This window comes from Podarcis filfolensis (genome assembly GCF_964270895.1).
Source record: "Podarcis filfolensis genome assembly, chromosome: 13".
Classification (NCBI taxonomy): domain Eukaryota; kingdom Metazoa; phylum Chordata; class Lepidosauria; order Squamata; family Lacertidae; genus Podarcis; species Podarcis filfolensis.
The window spans coordinates 50,194,826-50,214,610 of NC_139615.1; the positions used below are offsets into that span (position 1 = coordinate 50,194,826).

Genomic DNA, 19,785 nt, shown 5'->3' on the forward strand with positions numbered 1-19,785 from the left:
GGAAGCTCCTTTTTTGGTCCCGGCAGCGGTGGGAGTTTGTAGCTTCAATTTGTACATTAGCCAGAATGTTGTAAGGCAGCCAACCCTCCTCTCTTGCAAGATTTGTAAGAGATCATTATTTAAGATTTTGGCAACTTATTATAACGGAACTATTCATCTTGCAAAATTGCCCAAACAAGCCTTATAAGGCCATTGCTAGCAGAAGGGAAGTGAAGTTGTTACAGAGCGAAGCCGGATTGGAGGAAACAGAGCAGCCTCACTTTCCTATGTGACTCACAAAGGCAATCTTTGACCTGGAGCAAGCCTATCTTCTCTTCTATTCCAGCTTTGCCACTGTTGCAGTTTCTCACTTACGTTGGCCATCAACATCCCCGGGCATCTGCAAAATGAAACTCACCTGTTCCCCAAATGATGCCAGTTAGGATAGCAACTGAACACATGGAACGGATGCGCTATTTGGGAACTGCTCTCCCCGCAGCAATGACCGGTAGTGCCATGCTTGCTATCGGCAGCCATTATGTCAAAGTGGAGAATGTTTGGTGGGGTGAATTCGCTCGGCTGCTCCAGTCACCACGGCATAGTGCTGCCAGGAGAAAAGGCGGTATTAGGAAAGTCCCTATCGCACTACAGCCAGCAATGGGAACTGTAAGGAAAGCAGCTGACTCAGCAGATGTACCAGCGCAATGACCCAAACTGACTCGCAAGCCAGTGGCTATGCAATACGGCAGCTTGTTAGTGCTTCTGCACCTGATCTGAAAATGGATTTAACAGCTCAGCAATTCGCAGGATTGTTCTGCTAGAAGCACCATTTATTAGGAGTGCTATTCACTGGGCTTGGTACTTGAGATCTAGGCCAGCACAGTGGCTGAGGGACAAAACAGATGCCACAAAGGGCTCCGACTTGGATTGGAAAGGAGCACGGGAATGAAAGGGTGCTTAACCTCGCCACCCATGCCATTTTTATGGTTTAACTGTCCTGTTTTCTGTTCCCTGCTCCTCCCCCCCCCCCCCGCTTAGTTAGTAGCTTCAGGGGAAGAGTTAAATATGTCCTCCTGTAGCACCAAAGGCTGCTTTAAAATTTTAAAACAGCAGAATTTAAAGGAATCTGGTCATGAGTTTCCCAGATGTTGTCTGCTTTGTGAACTGTAGCCACAAGCACACTAAGTGGCCTTATGCAAGCCACTCATGTCCTGGCCTCAGTCTTCCATCTGCAAAATGGGGATAATGATATTAAGTTACTTAGTACTAAAAAGGATTGACAGAATTGTTGAGGTAATACATGTGAAATATTTTGAACGCTCCAAAGGTGCAACATAACTTACAGTGGTGATAATGATTTGTTGTTGTTGTTTAGTCGTTTAGTCGTGTCCGACTCTTCTTGACCCCATGGACCAGAGCACTAATAAATCGACAGCCTTAGGGTGCCCATTTTGAATTTGTCCACTGGGAAATGTTACTTAAAATTAATGTGTCAAGGCAAAAAAACAACAAAAAACACCTTCTGCAATATTGACTTTTAAAAGAAAAAGTTCATTGATGAGAGTGTGTGACAGAGAGGCCTCCATCCTAAAACTGCTTCCCTCAGGTTAGTCAATATCTGTGTGTACGGCAACAACATGCCCTTATATTTAAAAGGCCCACCTGCTCAGAGCTGGTGTAAAGCTAAAGCCACGAGTCAGTAGGACCTGTTTTAAACCTCGTGTTGGCCATGGACTCACTAGACGGCCTTCAGCCATCCACTTGTTTTCAGCCTCACATTTGTGTGAGGAGGATATTAATATTGCCAATACCATACAGGGCCATTTTAAGATTGTTAAGATAATATTTTTGAGCCCTGCAAATGCACGAAATGATAGGTACTTAAACACAGGCATTCCTCCAATATATATTTTAAGCATTTGAATTCCTGCTCTTTCACAGAAAAAAAGAAAGAAAACATCCTTGTCCCAGGCCGTCTTACGATATAATACAAAATACAACCTCGGAAAAAAAATATCATCCTCCACCCCTTTGTTATTTTTAAAGCACTATTTCACTATTAAAATAAACAAGCCACGACTGGAGACAATGAATTAACAGCATCACGGAGCAGGCAGCAACTGCGAGGCCATTAAGAGACTCTCCACCACGAATCCCCACAAACAGAGATTAACAGGCAATGAAATGGGATGAGTCTGCAAATAATAAACTTTCAGTTAGAGGCACAGGAATCCCGAAAAGCCTCGACAATGCATTACATGTGGGGCTGTCATTAAAGATGACTCAAAAGCATTAACTAGTGTGGAATATGGCTGCCAGGATTTTTAAGTGCTAAACACATTTGTGATAATAATTATAGCTATTATTCTAAGAGGTGCCTATGTGCAGGAGGACGCTGGTAAGGTAAAGGTAAAGGTACCCCTGCCCGTACGGGCCAGTTGTGTCCGACTCTAGGGTTGTGCGCTCATCTCACTTAAGAGGCTGGGGGCCAGCGCTGTCCGGAGACACTTCCGGGTCACGTGGCCAGCGTGACGAAGCTGCTCTGGCGAGCCAGCACCAGCGCAGCACACGGAAACGCCGTTTACCTTCCCACTAGAAAGCGGTACCTATTTATCTACTTGCACTTAGGGGTGCTTTCGAACTGCTAGGTGGGCAGGAGCTGGGACCGAAAGACGGAAGCTCACCCCGCCGCAGGGATTCGAACCGCCGACCATACGATCGGCAAATCCTAGGCACTGAGGTTTTACCCACAGCGCCACCCGCATCCCTGACAGGAGGACGCTGGTACTTACCTTTAAATCCCTAAACTGGAGGAGCCCTCGGCACCTGATGGCTTGCCAGTTCCCGTCCCTGTCTGCCCGTGTTCTGAGATCTGCTGAAGTTCTTCTGCAAGGGCTTTGCTTATCGGAGCTGCGCTTTGTAGCAACAAAGGAGGGGGCTTTTCCAGTGGTGGCCCCTCCGTCATGGAATGCCCTTTGTCAAGAGGTGTGACTGGGGCCTGCGCTATTTCGTTTGTGTGTGTCAGTCTGAAGACTCCTCATGTCCACCAATGCAGATGATATGTTTTACTCATTTTCCTAATTGCCTGAAGCATGAAGCCCTCTGTGTATTTTTGGAACCCATTTTGCATATTTTTTATACTACCACTACTCATAATAAATAAATTAAAAAATCTATCTTAATAAGTTATGTTCTAATGTTGACATTTTATATAAGGTGATTTGCTGATGGTTATCACAAATACGTGTTTTTCTCTTAAAATGAAAATAACCAGTGGCCCGTGTTGCTATTTCCCCCTTTGGCACAGCTGCTTCCATTTGGAAAAGGTGTTACTCCACCCCCGCCCACAAGAGCAACACACTGCCAGTGATTCCACATACTATAGCATTAATACACCAGATTTTGTTAATTTAATCTTGACTGTTTTCTAAAGCAAGCTATTAAATCTGGCTGAGAATCTTGCCCCCTCCTGAAATCTCTTTACTTTAGCTCCTCCAAGCGCAGACCTTAAGAGCTTGATGTGAGTTCTAGTTTCAGGTGTCGCACAACACATCAGTCTGGAGCAGACGGATTCAGACGCGTCTGTTCTTGTCATTTGCAGCAGCTTAAATGACACAAAAGTATTTTCCAGGGACTCTTCTTACAAAGCATTTGTGTTTGCAATTAAAATTCCTTGCCTGAAAAGGTGCCTCTGTATTTGTTGTTCCTCCACTCTTTGGCCTTTTTAAAGTACCATTTACACCACGCTGACATCTGCACTTCAATGCGATTTTACCCCTGTCCACTTTCTAAACAGCAATAATAACCACAATACAGCTGGGGAAATTAATTTACCTCTCATTGAAGCTACTAATTGCAGAGTGCATTGTCTTCCTCCTTCTCTCTTTCTCTCTCTCTCCCTGCCCCCTTTTTCCTCTGACGCACAAGCTCTGTAATAGGTGGCTGCAACTTGGAGCTTGTGAGCTTGTGTAGTAAATTGAAACCTGCTACTATATTTACACACTTTCCACATTTAGACAAAAGCTAATTTTATCTGGAGTTCTATTTGTGGGGGCTGCCAACGTCACTTTATGTTCACATGAATCTCGGGCATCATATGCTTCTTATTTTTATTTACTGAGCCTTTGCCAGATCTGCCTCCTTTCTTTTTATCCGCTTGTTTTTAAGAGAATGAAGTAATCTGTTTCAGCAGCCCAGTCTTGGAGAATGCTATTGTATAACTGCAGATTCCCAGATTATCCCCAAAAGAGAGGCCGCTCAGTGTTGCTGCTGGCAAACCTGCTTTCCAGGACTGCCTGCTCCATTTCCCTCATACTCTGATAGTTGGCGATTTTGGAGGGACCCCCCCCCCCCGGCTTATGGTCTGGATGTTTCTCTAAAATGCAGCCACTGCTGAGCGTGTCCTTGGTGTCATTGTCATCACTGCCATTTTTTCACGACACGTTAACGTCCTTGGAAAACAAATGTCCGCACCCTGTGTTGGTTACATTGCACTTTGAACAGGACATGGGCAAATTCCAATTTCTGCTTTTTATTAATAGCAATATGTTTTTCAGCAGTTCAAGATGGGGTGAGTTTTGTTTTCACTGACGACAGTGAATGCGTTTGATTTTAATGAATAGCACAGTGGAAAACCAACTGCACCCTGAAGTCCTGAAAAATGTGCAGCATCCGAGAGATGCATAATTCATGCAACGGCAGCAAGGGCTTCCCTGGCTTTCTCTGGTAACCTCATCTGGCCCCAGAGGAACTCCCCCTTCTGAGATTCGAGTCATTCATTTTGTGTGTCAGCCTGGAATGCCAGATTCATTTGATACCTCCATCATGCATCTGGGTTTTCTGTACGCTCATATGCTCTTGTCATGATTTCTCCAGTTACTCTTGAACACTGCCAGCGGCTTCTGACTTACATAAAAGAATGAATAGCTTAACAGAGTCTAAAGTTACAGACAAAACACGCGAGGACAGATTTTCACAGGTGAGGATTACCCCACACCCTGGCACTTCACTCCAGTGGATCCCCTTTTAGTTGCTGGGTGCCTGGATGCTATTTTTGCCTTTGAAAAAAATCAGCCCCTTGCCATTTTTATAAATTAAAGCAGACGGGTTCATCCAAGTTAGAGGTACTGGACTAAAAAGGGTAACCTTGGTATATAAAAAAAATGGAAGCATGCTTACATCTTTTAAAAAAACTTCTTTTTTTAATACATTAATGTTTTTAACCCAGATTACCTGATTCATTAAAGGAAATGGGACTGACAGATTTTGGGTAATTCTTGTAAAGTATGATGGTGATAACTTCTTGAAAGGCAATGACTAATCTAACATTTTACTTTCTTTTCCATTTTTGGTATATACTAGCTGAAGCAACACTCTCATTATCTGAATATTGCTTATTCAGAACCCTTAATTATTTGAATACACGGAATGCCTTTTGTAGGGTTTACTCATAATATTGAAGAAATGAACCTATGCTGCCAATTCCCGTAGTAGACCAGTATAAAGTAAGCAGCACATAAGCGGCACACAAAACACTAAAAAACCATTCTACGTACTAAATCTTATATTAATAATTCAAAAATTGAGAGAGCTATGTACAAGATCTACTACAGAAGCCACAAACAGAAAACTCATTCAAATTGTGTCCAAAAGGAAAATTCAGTCTTTAAAGTTCCTTTAGCCAGGCTCCTGTAGATATCAACGAGGATAAGTTTGATCAAACGAAGTGTTGGTGATGTTACGCACAAGAGTTAGGGTGCCGGCGTTTGTCACCTGTTTCGCTACTGAAGAAGCCCCAGACTCTTCATAGGCTCCTAGGAGTTGGCTCCTGTGCAAGTTTCGGTTACTTTTCAGCCATTCCCAGCAACAGGGAATGAAAAAGCAAAACAAAACTGATTTTGCCTGGAGCTGGACATTGTAATTTTAGTGTGTTGCTTCTTATGCTTTTAATCTGTTTGAAATCTCACTAAGTAATTATTTCTGCAACAGTTTAGGGAGCTGGTTTCTTTTTTGCCCGCCCCACCACAGATTTTAGGAATCTGCAAAAGTACGCTCAGGAAAATAGATATTCCCAGAGTTCTTTGGAGGACATCAGAGCAATTATAGCCAGAAGTACAAGTGTGGCTTTTAAAAGTTGTGGGCTTGTTCACAAATTCACCAATGTGAGGCATTGTGTTCCCCTCTCCCCGCCACCCCCACCCATGTACCAATATAATAGGGGGCATGAAGCAATGGATATGTACAGCCTGGCATGGATATGCTGGACCTCTGTAATCCTTCCAGCCCTTTTGGATGAACAGCAATACAGCTCACTTCACACACACACACCTTAGTAATTAAGACTCAGAGCAGTGGGAAGGGCACACAGCCCTGATGCCCAGCTGTGTGTATAGCATTGCCACAGAGAGTGGGAACTGGCCCTGTGTCTGTGTGCCTCACAGTGGAAGGAAAATTCACACATTGGCAGCAATCCAGCGCACAGCTGGAGCCAAGCACCATTGATTTTCAATAGGATTTAAGACCCTGTGTCTATAGAATAGATGCAGACCATTGTGTTCAGGGCAATGCATGCTTTACATTAAAAAACAACCCCAAACCCTCATTTAGCTTTTAACTCAGAGAAAAGTACTTGCATGTCAAATTATATTATTATTATTATTATCATCGTCTCAGGACCATTGGAGGAGCAAAACAATATTTATTTCCTTCGTTACATTTTCAGGCTTTCAGATGCCTGGAAGGAGGTTATGATTGTGAGAGTGTTTCTAAGCCTTTAACGAATGGTTGTTCAAAAAGAACAGACTGTGTGCTACAGTTACCTCTGCACAGGCTGCTTTCAGTAATATTCACAACAAGCAGAAAGTGAAAGAACAAGCGTGCAAGAGACTCAGATTAATTTCAAAGTTGCACTGGAGTCCTTGATGTATATTGGTGGCCAGGGACATTGTTAAAAGGTGGCCTAGCCAGGGGGCCACAGCCCCAGGTCTTTTGCAACAGGCTCCAGATCTACAGCCCCACACCCTTTTTAAAGTTGGGAAAAAAACCCCACCCCAAACCTGCACGTATCTGCTTCTATGGGCAGCAGAGTGCACTGCAAAGCATAGTGCTGATTATGCTCCAGCTATTTTCCATCTTAATATACCCAATACCTCAATATTAAAAAATGCAAATTTGCATCATGGTCCTGGGTCCCAAACTACATAGCTATGTTCTTGTGGCTACTACCTCAGCTGTGAACTCTGTCTTGCATAACCTCATTACATGGGATTCAAAGCATAAGTAGCAAATGTACGTTTGTTTCTCTCCCACTGACGCATAACAGAATTGCTAACCAGCGGGTTTTCCACAAGAAAATCCAGTTTCAGACCTATGTCATGCACCCCAGGGAAGGAATAAGTCAGCTGGGGTGTGTTTGGCCTTAGGCAATGTCCTGTGACTGTAGTATGTCTTTGAAATTTCTTTGGTCCTTTGTGGGCAAGCCTTAAACTATTATGAAATCCTTCCTCACAATGGAACTATGATGATTTTATTTAAGACATTTATATCACGTCTTTCCCCATTTGTTTCTGGAGTAGGTGATCAAAAATGGTTTCAGCTGGCATAAGATCACAATCAAATACCATTAAATCACAACAATGTCAATCACCACCGATAATATAATAGCAGAAATATAATTTACAACATGTTCGCAGCCTGCTCTTCAGCCAGAAACTCTTCCAGATAACAGCTTACGTTTGATCAATAAAAACAGGACAGCCCTTGCCTGCAGGCTGCCAATCTAAAAGACATGGCACAAAAGGAAAAAGGGTAAGGAGGGAAGAGTTAAAGTTGCGTAATAGTTCTTATGACGATCAGCGGGAATAGAAACTGTTCAGGGAAAAGAGGAGTTCAGTGGAGTTGGGCTTTCAGCAGAGCCAATGGACTGCCCTGTTGCTTATATAATAATAATAATAATAATAATAATAATAATAATAATAATACAGCATCAGACATTAAAAACTTCCCTACACAGGGCCGCCTTCAGTTGTGTTTTAAAAGTAAAATAGTTATTTATTGTCTTGACATCTGCTGGGAGGGCAACTACAGTGGTACCTCGGGTTACATACGCTTCAGGTTACAGACTCCGCTAACCCAGATATAGTACCTCTGGTTAAGAACTTTGCTTCAGGATGAGAACAGAAATCGGGCGGCGGCAGCGTGGAGGCAGCAGGAGGCCCCATTAGCTAAAGTGGTGGCTCAGGTTAAGAACGGACCTCCGGAACGAATTTAGTACTTAACCCGAGGTACCACTGAATTGGTCTCTGGGCAAAGTTTGGGCTCCTGAAGAATTGAAGCTGGCTTTCCATTTGTCACTCTAAAAAGCAATACAGTTGTGGATAACGTAACTCCTTTCAAGTTCGTCTTTGGGGGCTCGTGTAAGTTACAAGCTATTTAAGACAATTTTAAGTGTCAGCACCTAGAATCGTACTGATGTGAGGGCCAGAAAGACCTTATGATAATCTACATTTAGTAACTGCATCACTGGATCTCCTTTAATCAAATGGTTTTAATTAGATCCAAATTTGACAAGCAGCTATCACCTATCTACGGATGGGGTAAGGCAACATGATGTTAAAACGGTCATTAGTGCCCCCTCTTGCAGGAACTGGGATTCATTTTAACGTCTCCTGTAGTCAGTGCTGCTTAGTCTGATGTGCCTTATTGAATAAATGCTGAAAATACCAGAGCCCAAGATGGCGTGGCAACAAGCCAGCCTTAATTAGTTAAACTCACAGCACTTAGCACCACTCATTAATTCTTAAAAAAAGAAAAAAGATCCCACTTCACTTTTCCCCCCCATTAAATCAAAACTTTCAGGAAGATGAACCATCCCAGAGCACAGGCCTAACTCCATTTTGGGCTGGCAGGATTAAACATTTATTTTGCATCTCACTTTTCTATTTTAAAAAATTGCCTTGTCCCCCCCCCCCTCCGCTTACAATAAAATCCAAATACATGACAGAGAAGAATAGCACTATGGATATTGCATTTTTCAAAAATTAGATTAGAAATAAATAAAAAGGAAGCTGGACTTAATTTAAAGTAAAAAGACAGATTTGTAGAACAGAGAAAAACAAATCAGCTGAGGAGGCCAAATATCTGTTCAAATAAAAAGATGTTTGCCTGCTGGCAGAAGATCATCCACAAGGTTCCAGACAAGTCACCTTCAATAAGGAATCCTCAAGTTTGGGCGCAGCCAAACCCCCATCAGTGGCTGCAGCCGTCTAGACCGAAGTTGCCTTGCGGCCTTCAGAGGAAGCCCTTTGCAGATAATGTTGCAGTATCCAAATAAAATGCAACTAAGGCATGTGTCACTGTGGTCAGATGTGGCATTTCTAGGAACAGACAAAGCTGGCACATTCCTGGCAACCGCAGAAATCTGAGCACCCAGGTTTAGCTGTGAATCCAGGAGAATCCTTAAACTATGAAGCTGATTTTTCAGTTGGAGTGGTACAGCTTCATCCAAAGCAGATGGAATCCCAATTTCCCGATCTAGCTTTCCACAGGATTTGGCAGGGGCCGGTGCTGGGAGTAAATAAATAAATAAAATAAATAACCCAGCATTTGCAGGTTGCAACAGAGAATAGCAGTAGCCGGTGGCCTAGTGAGGCAGCAGCCCTTACCTGACTTCCCAACAGCTGTGTTACTGTAGCTTACTGGGAGCGGGAGAGCAAAGTGGTGGGGAGGTCACGATAGGAGTTTCCCAGCACCTACTTTTGAAACCATCCCCTCAAGGAAGAACTGGAACTCAATCTCGTATATAAATTTTTTGTTAGTTTTTTAACATATCATTTTCAACAATAATTAAACATACTTTAACATCTTTTACCATTTTTTTTACTTCCATCAATCTCATCTGAAAATTTTCCAATCTACCCACTTAGTATACATTTCTTACTTTCCCTATTGCATTTAAATCTCATAACTAATATCTCTGTTCTTTTTCTACTTTGTAACGTTTCATATATTTCTCCTTACAAAACTTATTGTAGTCCTACTAGCGTAATTTGTTGAGTACAATTGCTCTTCAGATAGTTTGTATACTTTCCCAATCTTCTGTAAATCTCTGGTTCCGCAGGTTTTGAATAGTTCCTGTCATTTTATCCAGTTCTGCATAGTCCATTAATTTTGTCTGCCATTCTTCTTTCTTTGGAATTTCTTCTTGCTTCCATTTCTGGGCTAACAGTACTCTTGCCGCTGTTGTTGCATATAAAAACAATTTAACATCTTGCCTATTAATGTCCTGACCTATAATACCAAGTCAAAAATGCTTCTGGTTTTTAAAAAATGTGTATTTCAACATCTTTTTCATCTCGTTATATATAATTTCCCAGAAGTTCTTTACTTTCTTACATTCCCACCACATATGATAAAATGTTCCTTCTTTTTCTGTACATTTCCAACATTTGTTATTTGCCTTAAATGTATAAGACAAATAAGATAAGAACTGGAACGCAATCTCATTCCAATCTGGCAGGTCAGAAGGATATCATGATTGATGGTATTGAAAGCAATTGGGAGATCCAGCAGAGCAGGACACCTCCTCTGTCTTGGTAAAGGTCATCCCTCAGGATAACCAAAGCAGTCTCCATCCTATAACTAGGCTGAAGATGCCACCACACATTAAGCCACTGTATCTACCGCCTTTGTTGCAGTCATCCATTGTGGAGACCCACTCAAAGACTCGGGTTAACCTGTTCTGCAAATACCTTCTCTGGGCTTGCCTACTGCTTGGCATCCATCTGTTTCAGAAGACAATGGAGGAGTTTAGTTTTGGGGGCGAAGTCAAACTGTTGGCTGGTTGCAGCACCTGCTGCAGCTGTAGAGATTGATATGGGAGAGACATGTTTTGTTGCAGATGGAGCAGATGAAGGCGTCTGGTGGTGGTGCTGCAGATGCACCATGGTATTCCTTCTCTCTGCAATCCTCCCAGTGGTCATTCCTCCTCTGGTCACTGGCCTGACTGTCTCTGGGCACTGCAAGGGAGTCCCACACTGCGGGGCAGGGCCAATAGCACTGCCATGGCCTTGACCATCCAGCATGGATTTACAAATTCTGGCAGAGAATGTGCAATAAGGGGGAACAGAGCTATTGCGTGGACAGGCGGAGTCCCCAGATCCCGAGCGATCCCCCCCGTCATGTGGAATAACGACTCAAGACAACGTGCTATGGGATTAAATTGGCCACAACTTTATTAAATTTCAAATGTGGGTAGACCTTGGCTCAGGCATTGGGCGTTCTCCCTCCCCAGTCCCCAGCCGGGGACCTAGGGAGCATCAGGGTTATCCAGTGTGTGTGGGGGATGGGCCGGCTCTGGAGAACATATGTTCAAGCAGAGATAGCCGCCCCCGTTACGCTGCCGCCGCAGGGGAGAGCAATGACGACCTTTCGGCGTACGGTCAAAGCCTCCCTTCAGAAACCCCTTTAACGGGGAACACTGGTATCGCCGCCGCAAAGAAGAACATGGACTAAAGGATACCGCCCAAGGCCTGATACCGCCAAAGTTGTGACGTTTTGCTACGGGAAAGGCGAAACCTGCCAATGCAGGGAAATTCCTTTCCGGCCCTTTAACAGCGGCCTTAACGTAGCAGCGCCTGCATACCTGTGAAGAAAAGTTAACCTGCAAAACCTGTGAAGAAAAGTTAACCTGCAAAATAAGACATTAATTGAGGGTGGGTAGGGTGGGAGAAGCTCTGGAGCCAAGTGAGGATTCCCAGGTAAGATCCTCCCTCTATTGTGTGGGCAGGTAATCCCTCCCCTACCTGGCCTGGTCTCCTTGGCAACGCTTCCCCCAGGTGGGATTGGACAACTGACTGAGGTAGGCGGAGACCTCCAGGTATCCCACCTGAGGGAAGGCAAAGCCAAGCCTATGCTGTTGGAGCCGCTCCAGATCTAGGGGCTGCGCGCGTCCACGCAAAGGGCGCCCCCCGTTTTAAGCGGGGAGCAGTCATTGTCTCAGGCCAAGGCCTGAGAGCCTGAATTGAGATCAATATCAAAGATATCCAGCTGATGTCTGGCAAATTAACCTGCTAATCACAGGTTTGTACAAACTGAAGAAATTCCTCACATATCCACCCAAACCAGAACTTGCAACCTCAGTTTCTGGTTGTGGAGAAATATTATCAGAATGGGCCCATGACATGCCTAGTTTCCGATGGGTTCTGAGCTAGGGTTGCCATATGTCTGGAATTTCCCGGACATAACTGGAATACTGCAGTTGGCAACAGTGTCCTGGCAGAAATTGGTAAAATGTCCAGGAAAATCCTGACATATGGCAATCCATGTCAGCAGTGTCGTTTTTACCGATCTTCCATAAAAATAGCTGGATAACGGGTTTTTTTGTTATTTTGCCAAAAAAGCTCAACAACTTTTCTGTCCGGATTTTCACTGTTTGAAATATGGCAACCCCATCTGAGCATGGTTTGAAATATATGAGAAGTGAGTGCAGCGTGATCCTTTGAACATCCTAAGGGAACATTTCTTCGACCTCTCAAGCCTGGAGGCACCTGGTCACTAATGGGGAGCCATTATCCTCTCTCAGCACACTGCAGGACCCAGCACAACCCCATGTTGGGCCTTCTTGAAAGGGACTTTAGCTGAGTTGTTTTTTGCTATCTTACTTTAATGTTTTGATGGCTGTTCTGTAATTCTGTTTTTTGTTAAACTTGTTTCAGTTTTTCACATTTGTACTTTGATTTTGTTCTTCGGTTTAATTTGATGAATATGATTTGTTTTTATACAGCTGTTAACTTATTTGCTAGCCACTTTGGTTTCCTTTGGGAAATTAGGCGAAGTAGAAAAAATTTAAATTGTAATACTGATAATCACTCCTGGCCAGTCGGTAGCTAAATCAGCAAAGGGCTGCTATAGACACACACACACCAAATTCTGCATTAACTATTGAGATCAGAGCACAGTAATTGCTCCATGAAGAAAATTAACAGTGTGACAAGACTACAGGAGTGGATAATTGGTTCAGTTCTTCCACCAAACATGTCTATAAATTCAGCACACATTAGTTCAGAAACCTCAGGGCAAATTTCAGGAGACATAAAAAGTGAGATGGGAAATCATCGTGGTCGTGCCAGATTCCTAGGTCTCTCTTTTAGAATCATAGAATGATAGAATCATAGAGTTGGAAGAGACCACAAGGGCCATCGAGTCCAACCCCCTGCCAAGCAGGAAACACCATCAGAGCACTCCTGACATATGGTTGTCAAGCCTCTGCTTAAAGACCTCCAAAGAAGGAGACTCCACCACACTCCTTGGCAGCAAATTCCACTGTCGAACAGCTCTTACTGTCAGGAAGTTCTTCCTAATGTTTAGGTGGAATCTTCTTTCTTTCTTTTTAAGACTGTGTAAAAACTCCCTTTGCCCACCTGCCTTCCTACCTGGTAATATCAAGGCCTGGCACACCTTCACAGTCACTCTACACCCAGAGTGACATTTGCAAGGCTGAGTTTTCTCTCCCGCCTCTTCGCTGCGCACATTCTTTGCGGCTCTGCGCTATTCATTTCCCTCTCCAAGGAATACATAACAGTCAGCCAGCCACCCTGGGCTGCCGTGATACTGAGTCACAAGTCATCAAAGATCATTTTCAATTGCCCCCTGCTTTTATCTTACGACGGAGGTACCTGATATTGTTCCTTCTGCTCCCTTGAATGTCAAGGAATTTATTCCTTCTCCCCAGAGAATGTCATCGTGTTTCAATTTATCTGAAGCTTTTTTTTTTCTTTTACAAATTGTTCAGGAGTCATTCCTGTGCTCATACCCAAAAGCAAAAATATGAAGTGGCTGTATTGACTTGCAATGAAACATAGTATATACGTTTTTTGGTGCTTTAATTGGTCTCCTTTGCGTTCTCTGCTAGGATAATCATTAGTACATGACTGGCCAACATGTGACACAAAAGTCATGTACTCTTGATTCATTGGGAAACACTTGAGGAAATACCGTATTATTAATAACAAGGCTGTCAACCAGAGAAAGGATTTGTAGCTGGTGAATAATTTTCCCCTTTAATGGACTGATTCAGCAATCCAATCTCAATAAAATGTGTGTATTAGCAAAATGTCAGTAGCAGTGCATTTTCTGAGATATTAAACATAGTGCACGATAACTTGCAATTTAACATAGAAAAGGAAAAGAAAGGCTTTCTCCCTCCGCTGTGCCATAGTACACTAAAATAAACTTGGGTGTCCTTAATTTGTATCTTCACTTATTTAAACTGGCCCCCACTTTAGCCAATCAGCCAAGTTGGTTATTCTATTGATTAAACTTATTGAAAGCTACTAGTACTACAAACAAACAGACAGATAAATTGCTGCCTGGGTCAGCTCTCAAGAAGCAAAACCTCCCCATAGCAGGGGAATCTGTGTAAGTATTGCAGCACACACCAGAGCGCTCTTGACTTGGGGCACACTTTCTAACAGATTAGCCACCACGGCATTTATGGCCTTCCTAAAGATCTGCCTCTTTAGATCAGCTTTAGTTTTTTGAAGATGTTCTAGGGCTGCTACGCTTCTATCATTCATAGACACATATAAAGCAAATATAAAGGCACTGTGACAAGGTGGGGGAGGGGCAATGTAGCCAGTGAACATGGAAAACGCTGCTATATTCAGTCAGCTCAGATGACTGTTACCACCGGCTTTCAAATCCAGGGATGTGAAAACTTTGCAGATTAAGCCAATAGCCCTGGTTACAGTGTTCTGTGCAGCTGAGTGAATAATTCACAATTAATAATATATGCCACAGTGTTCATCTCCTCCTTGTGTGGGATTTTCTGTTCTGCTTCCTTGACTTGACAAATTTTTCTGCTTCAGGTTCTTAGATACGATCTGGGCATCTCAATATTGCAGTGATGGATCTGAGACAGCAGGCAGTGGTGATTTCTGATACTGAACTTGAAGAGTCTTACGTCCACGAACTTTAGATAGTCATGTATATCGCTTCAGTTAATTGTTTTCTTCCTAGTTCCCTTTCCCCACAACCACCATCACTGTCAAGAAGGTGGTTTCTGCACGTGCTGTAGAGGGAACTGAGGGGCAGATAGAGCTCACCAACCTGGGAAGGTAGCCCATCTAGGAGAAGGAAAACTCTGGTCCTAAACCTCTCCTGCCTTGGAAGAAGAAAAGGCTAAGGAATAAATCCCATACAAATCCAGAGTGGATTCCCTAAGATGGTTGGATGGCGTCTTGTGTGCCTCCTTCCAGCAATTTCTACAGGCAAGCTGGTGCCAAATGTATTTCTGTGCTTTGCTTTGGAACACATCAAGGAGACTGAGAGGCAGGTCTTGTTGTCTAGGCAATCAACATTTGATGATCTCCTCCTACCGGTCCACAATAGAAAGTGTCCTTTCATACTGCATCACGGTGTGGTACGCTGGTTTGACATCAACTGATAGGAAGTGCCTACAGAGGGTGGTGAATACAGCACAAGATATTATGGGCTGTCCCGTGAATCCGCTGGATGACATCGCAGAAGAACGTTGCCTCAGGAGAGTGAGGAAAATTCTCAGGGATGATTCACACCCTGGCCAGCACTTTCTTGATCTCCTGCCCTCAGGCAGAAGATATAGAAACATGATTAGTCGCACCAACAGGGTAAAGAACAGCTTCTATCCGTGGGCTGTTAGGCTACTGAATGAAAAGATAACAACAGGGCAACTGACTTCCGGGTTTGGCGGGTGTGCGTCAGTAAACGAGGGGAATTAAGACTAAGAGAGCTAAGTGGGGGGTGCTTGTGTAATCTCACTGTATACAAGTTGTGCAAGTGACAATAAAGTATTTCAATTCAATCCAGAACATCCAGACACACTGTCCATTGACTCAGGGAGATCACTTCAGTGCTGCAATCACAGTGGTTTGACTTCAGCCCACAAAGGCATATTCCATGAACTCCTGAGACGGACGCATGCCAACAACAACAGGTATTCAGAGTGCTCTTGTGCCAAGGCTTGCTTTGTGGCTTCCCATGGGCCTCCGGTTGGCCTCTGTGAGAACAGCATGCTGGACTAGATGTGTGTTTCACCTAAACAATAGGTTTTTTTCTTATATTGCTAGAGCAAAACGAATGAACAAATACCATTTGCCAATCCCTTTTATTCATTTATTTTACAAAAGAAATCTTCTAACATGCGCAGCTTCAGATTTAAAACTCACATCAATCCTTGCATCATTATTACAGTGGAATAAAGTGGAATTTGCTCTATGGAAAGTATGCTCTTTACTTACCTCTGGGAAAGGCTGCAGGGGAGCGGGCGAGGCCATGAGGGTGCTGGGGTTGTCACTATGTTTTATTGTTTGCCTTCAACAGCACCCCAGAGGACAGGTGACGTTTTCCCTAAGCATAGAGATAAAGTGATAGGAAACACGTCACCTGGTAAATGTCCTTGTTTCATGTCTGCTTTGATAAGAACTCAGATGAAGATTATGGTCTTAAGATGTTTTGCACTTTTATGAAGGATTTGAGTTCACAGGTTTGTGGACTGTTTAAATTAGGCATTTCCAAAGTTTGTCACAGTGAAGGGGGGGAAAATCTCAACAAAAAACTGTTCAAAGTAAACCAAAATAAAGACAGTCCAGATGGCAGCATTCGCTCCCATCAAAGAGACAGACAGACTAATTAAAAAAAGAGAGGAGAAACAGGAACATACAGGAAAAGAGTTTCCCAGGATTGTCAACCAACCAGTATTTTACTGGTTCAACCACTAAAACTATGTTCTCTTACATCGCCAGTGGTCAAACCTTTTGTTTGACGTATCCTAGACTCATGTAGTTGGAAGAGACCTCAAAGGGCGTCTGGTCCTGGCATTGCAGGGGACCCACGGCTGCAGCATCACAGAGAGGTGGCCAGCCAGCCTCTGCTTAAAAAATACTACCGAGGGTCCACCATCTCCCAAGGCAGTCTGCTCCACTGTCAAAAAGCTGTAAACAGTATGAAGAACTTTCTGATGGTAAGTCTCAATGGTTTTTCTTGTACCTTGAGCCCCTGGTTCAGGTTCTTCCCCCTGGAGCAGCCTTTCTCAAACTTGGGTTACCAGATGTTCATGAACTGCAACTCCCATCATTCCCAGCCATTGGCCATACTGGCTAAGAATGATGGTGGCTGTAGTCCAACAACATTGGGGCACCAAGGTTGAGAAAGGCTGCTTTGGAGCCACAAAAAACAAATCTGCTCCATCATCTGTCAGCAGCTTCAGGTTGCGCATCCAAACTCAGCCCCTCTCAACTACCTGACATCTAGAAGACACCTGAAGGCAGCCCTGTTCGGGGAAGTTTTTATTGTGCGACATTTTAATGTATTTTTAATTTTTTGGGGGAGCCGCCCAGATGGGCAGGGTACAAATAATAATAATAATTTATTATTATTATTATTATTACTCTCCTCCCCCACTGCTGCCAGCCTCCTAGGAGCTTTTCCGGTGCCACCAACACATTCCCCACTGCTCTCGCTGCTGGCAGAAGCACAGGTATGATGGCAGAGGCAGGGAGAGGTGGGGAACCGGATCAGGGCGGCGGCGGCAGCAGTGGGACATTTTGCCTACAGTGACAAAATGTCTCTGGCCAGCCCTGTCTATCAGGCTAGTTATGTTGTCAAAAAGGAGAAAAAAACAGGGCTTATCCACACTTAACGTTTGCCCTGCTCTTTCAAGGCACAGGTCCACACTTAAAAGCTCCATGTCTGAGTGTGGTGAAGCTTTTTTTGCCCTGGACTTTCCCTATGAAAACCTGCTCTTTAAAGCTGAGGAACAACAAATGGAAATTCGGGTTTTCCGCAGCCCCGGACAGATGCCAGCAAAAATAACAATTATAGAGTATTTTTTGGTATTCCATGAAAGCTTATGCAATAATAATTTGGTTCGTCTTTAAGATACATCGGAACATATTTTATGCTATCTTCTTTCAAAGAGGAGTCGGACCCTGTCCGGAGAATGCACCAGGACATTAGTCCCGAGTTACTTAAAACAATGAGTTCCTGATGCAAATGGAGAGATAGTTGGAAACCTACAAACTGTGGCAAAAATAAGTGTAGCTAAAAATTGGAGGAAAAATAATTTTCCACCAGTGCTAGATTGTTTAAAAACACACACCAAAAAAACCTGAAATAGTTTAATAATGTCCAAACTAACATATTCTAGAAGACCAAGTAAAGGTAACAAAGCAAGTTTCTAGAGAGTGGGTCGTTATTTGTGATGCTTTGGATGACAAATGTTCAGCTATACAGTGGTACCTCGGGTTAAGTACTTAATTCATTCCGGAGGTCCGTTCTTAACCTGAAACTGTTCTTAACCTGAAGCACCACTTTAGCTAATGGGGCCTCCTGCCAGAGCACGATTTCTGTTCTTATTCTGAAGCAAAGTATTTAACCTGAAGCACTATTAGCGGAGTGTGTAACCTGAAGCGTATGTAACCTGAGGTACCACTGTATAATGAGTATGTTTATACAGAGACTACATAAAAACAACACAGAGAATATAGTTAAATCAATAACTTTAAACAAAATGTTTATTAAAACTAAAATAACATGAACTGCACTTTGATCCTGGAAATATGAAGCTATTGTCTCAACACCATGCTCCCCATTAATAAAAAAGATATTTACATTAAAAGTTGGGGAGACTGCCCATTCATTTCCGTTTTCCCTTTAAAAGAAGGTGGGTAATCATTTCTCTTTAAAGGGTGACAATTCCACTATTTGTAAATTCTTCTTCCGAGGAACAGACCAGATTGCCTGGATCTTTTCGTTGTTGTTCTGGCTTCAGTTTCAGAACTGAATGCACTCCTTCTGCTCCGTCTGTTTGAGTTTTGACAATGCAATGGATGAAGCTGGAGGAAATCCCATGGATCAGAGTGGCCCAAGCTTCTGGTTTATCTCAGTTTAAATTACATTTTTACTTAATAGCTGTATACATCAAGAGTAACTTTGCGTAGCTATCTACTAGGGGGAAGCACACTTTTAAACTAACCTATGTTTTATTTTAAAGTGCTAAAATGGGAGCGGCAAAATTTGGGCTGCAGCTGTTATCTGTACATATTTATTTGCGAGAAATTGAAGCATCAGTGAATTCTGCAAGACTTACTTCCACAATAATATACATAGTATTGGGCTTCACGTTGAATAATGGGTTGGGATAGTTGATAAAAAACCTTTAGCTAAAGGAAAATACCTTTGATGAAACCTGGTTTCCCCTTTTTTCATATGCAAGGGGGAAAAGAAAGTAAAATTCCTTCACCAGCCACATGAACCGGGCTGTGGAGAATCTGTATGGAAAGCCAATGTTTTAAGACCATGTAAAATGATGCCATAAATTAATGGTGCTGTAATGGTTTTAGGGGTTGCTCGTGCGTAAGCCGGTGCTTATCTCCCCGGCTGGGTGCAAACACCTGGCTGGGTTGCCTAAGTGAACCTTTTCTGTCCGGACAGCCACTCACCCGTGGCTGACTCAATCGCTGGCAGAATCCGTCAGTGGGCGTTTCTTAAACTTCTTCCAGCAAAGAAGCTCTTTGACGCCTAGTCTCCTCCTACTCTCTTTGCGCGAAAGCCTTCTGCGCAAGGAGGGCGTGGGCAATGGAGGACCCCTACTCTCCCCGCTGGTCCCTGGCAAGGAGTCATGGGACCGCCTCGCCGCTTCCCCCATCTGCCCCCCTTCTCCACTGGAGCTACGCTGATTCTCTTCCCCAGAAGATGGGCTGCTTCTCCCGATCCCTGGACGCTCTCTGGAATCCCTCTGGCTTTTGCTCTCTCCCTCCGGCACTGATGGCA

At 43.5% G+C, this 19,785-nt stretch overlaps 1 long non-coding RNA gene across 1 annotated transcript in view; it reads right to left on the minus strand.

The window, feature by feature from the left end:
- The window catches only part of LOC310748177, a 121,263-nt gene extending 117,290 nt beyond the window's left edge, over window positions 1-3,973 (minus strand). Inside the window, exon 1 of the long non-coding RNA XR_014541164.1 lies at window positions 3,814-3,973. This is a non-coding gene — a long non-coding RNA (uncharacterized lncRNA). The remainder of the gene's footprint in view (window positions 1-3,813) is intronic.
- Between the last annotated feature and the right edge of the window lie 15,812 nt (window positions 3,974-19,785).